The sequence below is a fragment of the Schistocerca nitens genome, chromosome 4, assembly GCF_023898315.1.
Source record: "Schistocerca nitens isolate TAMUIC-IGC-003100 chromosome 4, iqSchNite1.1, whole genome shotgun sequence".
NCBI classification, from domain to species: domain Eukaryota; kingdom Metazoa; phylum Arthropoda; class Insecta; order Orthoptera; family Acrididae; genus Schistocerca; species Schistocerca nitens.
In genome coordinates, this window is record NC_064617.1 from 17,461,050 (window position 1) to 17,467,217 (window position 6,168).

The 6,168-nt window shown below is 42.2% G+C and overlaps 1 pseudogene; it reads right to left on the reverse strand.

Moving 5' to 3' along the window:
* Positions 1–5,491: 5,491 nt before the first annotated feature.
* On the reverse strand, positions 5,492–5,609 carry LOC126254304 (5S ribosomal RNA; annotated as a pseudogene).
* Positions 5,610–6,168: the final 559 nt, after the last annotated feature.

The window sequence follows — 6,168 nt, forward strand, 5'->3', positions numbered from 1 at the left end:
TCTGCCGCTTTAGAGGCTGACGGTAGGCGTCGGGGTCCTGGCGTCCGTCACGGAGGCATCAGACCGTGGACAAGAGGAGCTGCGCTGTGACGACCTGCCCCCCGAGTGCCACGTCCACGACGTCGCTGGGAGCAATTGTGCTGAAATGTGGCGCCAGTGTGGCATCGCTAACCCACCGTAGAGCTGGCGCGAACCTCCGAGCTGTGGCCCTGCTGCCGTCGAGCCCCAGGCTGACGCTGCAGGGCGCCAGGCTTGTCCACCGGTCGAGGGGGAGGTCTTAGGCACCTTTCATATGTATTTCAAACGTACGGCCGCACGGTTTGAGGCTGCATGTCACGGACTGCCGGAGGTTCGAGTCCTCCCTCGGGCATGGGTGTGTGTGTTGTTCTTAGAATAAGTTAGTTTAAGTAGTGTGTAAGTCCAGGGACCGATGACCTCAGCAGTTTGGTCCCTTAGGAATTCACACACATTTAAAATTTTTTTCAAACGTATGCTTCGCAGTGGGAGCCAGTCATCTGGTTTCGAAATAGTGAATCCTTAACTGTATTGCGCTGTGTACACACTTCTATTGTAGTGTGAACTGGTAAGCATCGATTCGTCCGTCAAAGTGCTGGAAACTCTTGTTCTGTACACAAGAATATCGGGAGGAAAACTCCTGACAATTCGCAGTGCCGTCTTCCCTGGTCGACTTATTACTGATGTTATATTACATCCATCAGGTGTTCTATACCTGAATTATAAATGCTGCGTTATTCTTTGTCTATAACAGCGATCTGTGAGTCGAATTCCAAATCGTAAAATATTTGGATGTAACCATCTGATGCAACCTAAATTGCAATGATTTTTTAAAAAATGTAAAGGAAAAACGATACACGTCCATAACATGTGGACACTACAAGTCATAAACTCACGACAAGTGCGTTGGCAGAGGGGCGTGGGGATATGACAAAGAAGAAAGTGCTCTGTGAGCATGCGCAGCACGACTAGAAGGGACCACCAGCAAATACCCAACGATTTGTTTACAATAGTGCATTAGAACAGCGGTCGGTCCCTTCGCCTATTTATATGCAAGACGTTACAGTCGCCTGCCCTAAGATCCCTGTTGCAATTACCCATCCTCTCGAAATTATTATTAGATACAAACCAGCGCCAAACCAGTTTTTCTTCATGAACGCAAAGTTGAAAAGAATAAAGATGGATTTCCTGTTGTCATTAGAATCTGTCAAATGAATGTGTGTTCTCATAACCAAACCCTGTGTGCGCTCATATCGAAAAGAAATAAAACCACACGTTCTCCCTGCTTTGCCGTTCATGCACAATTACTGCTCTTCTTGTTATTGCAGCTAGTCGTTCATTACATTTTTTGTAAGGAATGCCGGCCGCTGTGGCCGAGCGGTTCTAGGCGCTTCAGTCTGGAACTGCGCGACGGTCGCAGGTTCGAATCCTGCCTCGAGCGTGGATGTGTGTGATGTCCTTAGGTTAGTTAGGTTTAAGTAGTTCTAAGTTCTAGGGGACTGATGACCTCAGATGTTAAGTCCCGTAGTGCTCAGAGCCATTTGAACCATTTGTTAATGTAAGGAATCACGTATTGATGCTCTCATCACTAGATCGATTTATGGCTGGAATTGTGTCACGTGATCCTGATGACCATTTTGGTTCTGATTCTTAGATTTAGGATACACTGATAATGACACGTTATGTGATTGGTTGGTGCTTGATGGTTTTGGTGTTCGTTACTTGTTGCCTTCACCCGCATGTGTATACTGTTATAACGATACAAACACATAGTAACACGTGTGGAAGTGTGCTGCCGTCCTACTATAATATTGGCAATAAGCCGTCGGAACTGGTAGCAGCCATGTAATGTATAAGTTTCCCATCTAGAATTATTATCACGTGCATGAGACGATTTGGGAAATGATTCCCATTTCCTAGTGCCTCTTCCGGTATTATACGTGGTGTTTTCCATGTCTTAGAAGCTGCTTACATTGCTGTCAGAGCCCTTTCTAATACTGAACTATTTATAGATGCTTTTATAAAAGCAGTAATTCTTGATCACTGGTCGTATGTATGGGTGAAAATTACTTTATATGTTTACGGAAAGTGCAGCAGATTACGAGAAATTATGAGAGCGCAAGCGCAAGAAAAATGACTGGTAAATAATACCACGCAATTGCAGCTGTAAGCTTACCATTGTTTACAAGCACACTTCTCCATCAGGTTGCTTTAGCTCCATTTGGGCATCACATTTGCACACCTCTGTGAAAATCGTCTGTAACGAAAGAGTTACACAGATCAATAGGGCGAGGGTCACCTTGATTTCGGTCTTTGAATCTGCCCAGTGGATTGGCTGCGTGAAACTAGTTTGTCGCATGCTGTTGCCCTTGACGCATTGGATCGTCATGTGTCATTGTATTCCAGCTGACACACTACTGCGCTGTGCACATCAGTAGCAGCCTTGATGAGAGGTCACTTACATACAGGCTGTCACACAGTTCCTATTACGGGCCTCTAGGATGGTAGAGTCCTGATAAGGAATGGCACTGTTTGGATGTAGAATAAGTTTGACGGTGGGATCGCATTCCAATCTCCGGCTTCACGGTACACACAAAAAGAGAACAGACCACCGCCGTCAGTCCCTGACGATACGTACCATTTTACCCCACTGCAGTAACGTCACGTTTCCCACTAGGAGGATTGACCGTCGTGCTCCACGGACGCGCCGCAGTCCCGGCTCTGATGTCACGCACAAGAGAACTCTTCGATGAGTACTCCAAACATCGTCCACGCCACGGGATACTGTAGAGCATCCAAGTCACAAGTCAGTTTCTCCGCTGTGTGCGCACCGGAAGCGGGAGACCTGAAACTGATCGAAGCTTCACAATTATTTACATCCAAAACGTACATTTTTGTTCCACAGCAAAACTGTATCTAGCAAGTCTCCTCTAAAGCCGCTGTATAGCGCTAATAGGAATTGTGAGAATGCTAATAGTCCTTTAACACGGCCTTGGTGTAGCTAGAAGTTACTCTTATGTCCGAATATTTTTGCGTGAACAGTGACATGTTGTGTTATGATTACTTCACTGCACTGAACAAATATTTGAATGCTGTGCAGGGGCAGTAGGATTTAATGAAACTAAACTTCTAATTGTTGTTGTTTATAGGTCCCCTAAATCTGGTTTCAGATCATTACTGCTCAAGCTATAGAGGGTTCTTGGTTCACTTTATAGGAAGCACCAAACGTTAGTTATATGTGGTAACTTCAATATTAATTTTGTGTATGGTTGTGCAAGAAAAAGGATGTTGGTAAATCTCCTATACTTATATGATCCGATGCAGATAGTATTTTTTCCAACTAGGGTGGAAGGGACAAGTAGCAAAGCCATAGACAATGTTTTTATTCATTCTTCATTACTAGATGGGCATTCTGTTAGTAAAAAGTAAAATGGCCTTTCAGACCATGATGCACAAATTTTACAAATAAAAGTCTTTTGTACTCAAACAATGCACAATGACACATATAATTATAAAAACTACGTAGGAAAGCTAATCCAAAGGCAACAGAGTTTTTAAACCTCGTTAAGAAACGAGAGCGGCAGAATATTTACAGTACCGGTAAAATACATGACAAATTTCCTTAGCATATTTCTCGTGCTCTTTGAGAGTTGCTGTCCATTAGAATGTTCTAAACGGAGTACTAGCAATAAAAGGCAGCCTCGGCGGCTGACTGCTGGGATACGGATATCATGTAGAACAAAGAAGGAATTATATCAAAATGTTAGAAGTAGTCACAATCAAGCTGCATAGCCCATTACAAAGAGTATTGTAAAGTGCTTAACATTATTAGGAAGGCAAAGAGTATATGGTAGACAAATAGAATAGCTAATTCTCACGATAAAATTAAAAACATATGGTCAGTTGTGAAGGAAGTGTCTGGTCAGCAGCATAATGTCAACGACTAAAAATAGTAAAAATATTTCTGTTACTGATAAGTCAAATATATCTATAGTATTTAACCATCACTTTATGAGCATTGCGGGTGAATCAAATGAAAACTTAGCTTCTGCAGGGAATCACATAATTCTCTTGGAAAACGCCTTTCCGTGACTGATGTCTGAAACACTCCTCTTTGGTACTGACAAGGGGGACATTGAATCAAAAATGAAATCACTGATGACTGACGACTATCATGGATATGATGGAGTGCCTAGCAGAATATTAAAGTACTGTGCTATACATGTTAGCTCTGTATTTAGCCATATTTGTAATCATTTTTCCTTTAAGAATGGTCAGTTTCCTGGCCGATTCAAGTACTCAGTATAAAAAGGGATAATGTAGACAATTTTAGACATTTTTCTATACCATCAATGTTTACTTAAGTTACATAATTTGCTACCAAATATACAGTTCGGCTTAAAAAGTCGTTTAACAACTGAAAATGCTATATTCTGTTTTCTCTGTGAGGTACTGGATGGGTTAAACAAAAGGTTTCGAACGCTAGGCGTATTTTTCGATATAACTGAGGCATTTGATTGTTTTTGATCACAAAATATTGCTCCAGAATTAGACCATTACGGAATTTGGGGAGTAGCTAACAACTCGTTCACCTCTTACTGTAACAACAGGCAACAAAAGGTCATTATTCACAGTGTTGAGAATGGCTGTGATGTGGGGTCTGAGTGGGGTATGGTCAAATGGAGGGTGCCCCAGGGATCTGTGTTCGGGCCACTCCTGTTCCTTATTTAAGTAAATGATACGCCCTCTAGCATTACGGGTAATTCTAAAATATTTCTGTTTGCTGATGATGCTAACTTGGTATTAAAGGATGTTGTCTGCAGCATTGGCTCTGTTTCAAATAGTGCAATTCATGACATAGGTTCATGGCGTGTAGAAAATAAACTAACGCTAAATCACAGTTTCTAACACACAATTCAACAAAAATCGACGTTTTAATTTCACAGAATGGGCATATGATTAGCGAAACTGAACAGTTCATATTTCTATGTGTTCAGATAGATAGTAAACTGTCGTGGAAAACCCACGTTAAGGATTTTGTTCAGAGACTTAATGCTGCCATTTTTACTATTCGAACAATATCTGTAGTAAGTGATCGTTCGACACGAAAATTAGTCTACTTTGCTTATTTTCATTCGTTTATGTCTTACGGTATTATATTTTGGGGTAACTCTTCCCATTCGGGAAAGATATTTTTGACTCAGAAATGGGCAGTAAGTTCTTGAAACTCTTGTCGAACCCTGTTCATCAGACTTTGTATTTTATTTTGACATTAGCACTCCGTCTTCAGGCCACGAGTGGCCTACCGGGACCATCCGACCGCCATGTCATCCTCAGTGGAGGATGCAGATAGGAGGGGCGTTGGGTGAGCACAACGCTCTCCCAGTTGTTATGGTGGTATTTTTCACCGATGCCGCTACTATTCGGTCGAGTAGCTCCTCAATTGGCATCATGAAGCTGAGTGCACCCCGAAAAATGGCAACAGCGCATGGCGGCCTGGACGGTCAGCCATCCAAGTGCCGACCATGCCCGACAGCGCTTAACTTCGGTGATCTCACGGGAACCGGTGTAACCACTGCGGCAAGGCCGTTGCCCTATTTTGACATTGGCCTTTCAATATATACATTCCTTACTGAGGTTTCTTGTTAACAATATCAGCCTATTCCCAAGAATTAGCAGCTTTCACTCAGTTAATACTCGGCAGAAATCCAATCTGCATTTGGATCACACTTCCCTAACTCTTGTGCAGAAAGGTGTGCAGTATACTGCTGCATCCAGTTTGAATAAGCTACCCCAAGAATTCAAAAATCTTAGCAGTAATCCACACGCTTTCAAATCGAAACTGGAGAGACGTTCCTTGAAAAATTAAGCTGATTGTTATGTCATATTGTTGACTGCGTTTACTTAAACCTATGGCATGACTTTTACTGGGTTCATAAACATTTTATTTTATCTGTTATTACTTTTATGTTGTGATTTCATGTACTGACACGTTTCATTATCTTGGAAATTTGTTCCTCAATTTGGTCGTACGGAACTAGACATGTAAATAAAATAAAAAATGACAACAGGCGTCTGCTGTGTAGGACACAGTTGTTTGCCTCTGTTTGACGATGATGCTTCAAATCGGAAATTACCTGGAAATTTTCTTCC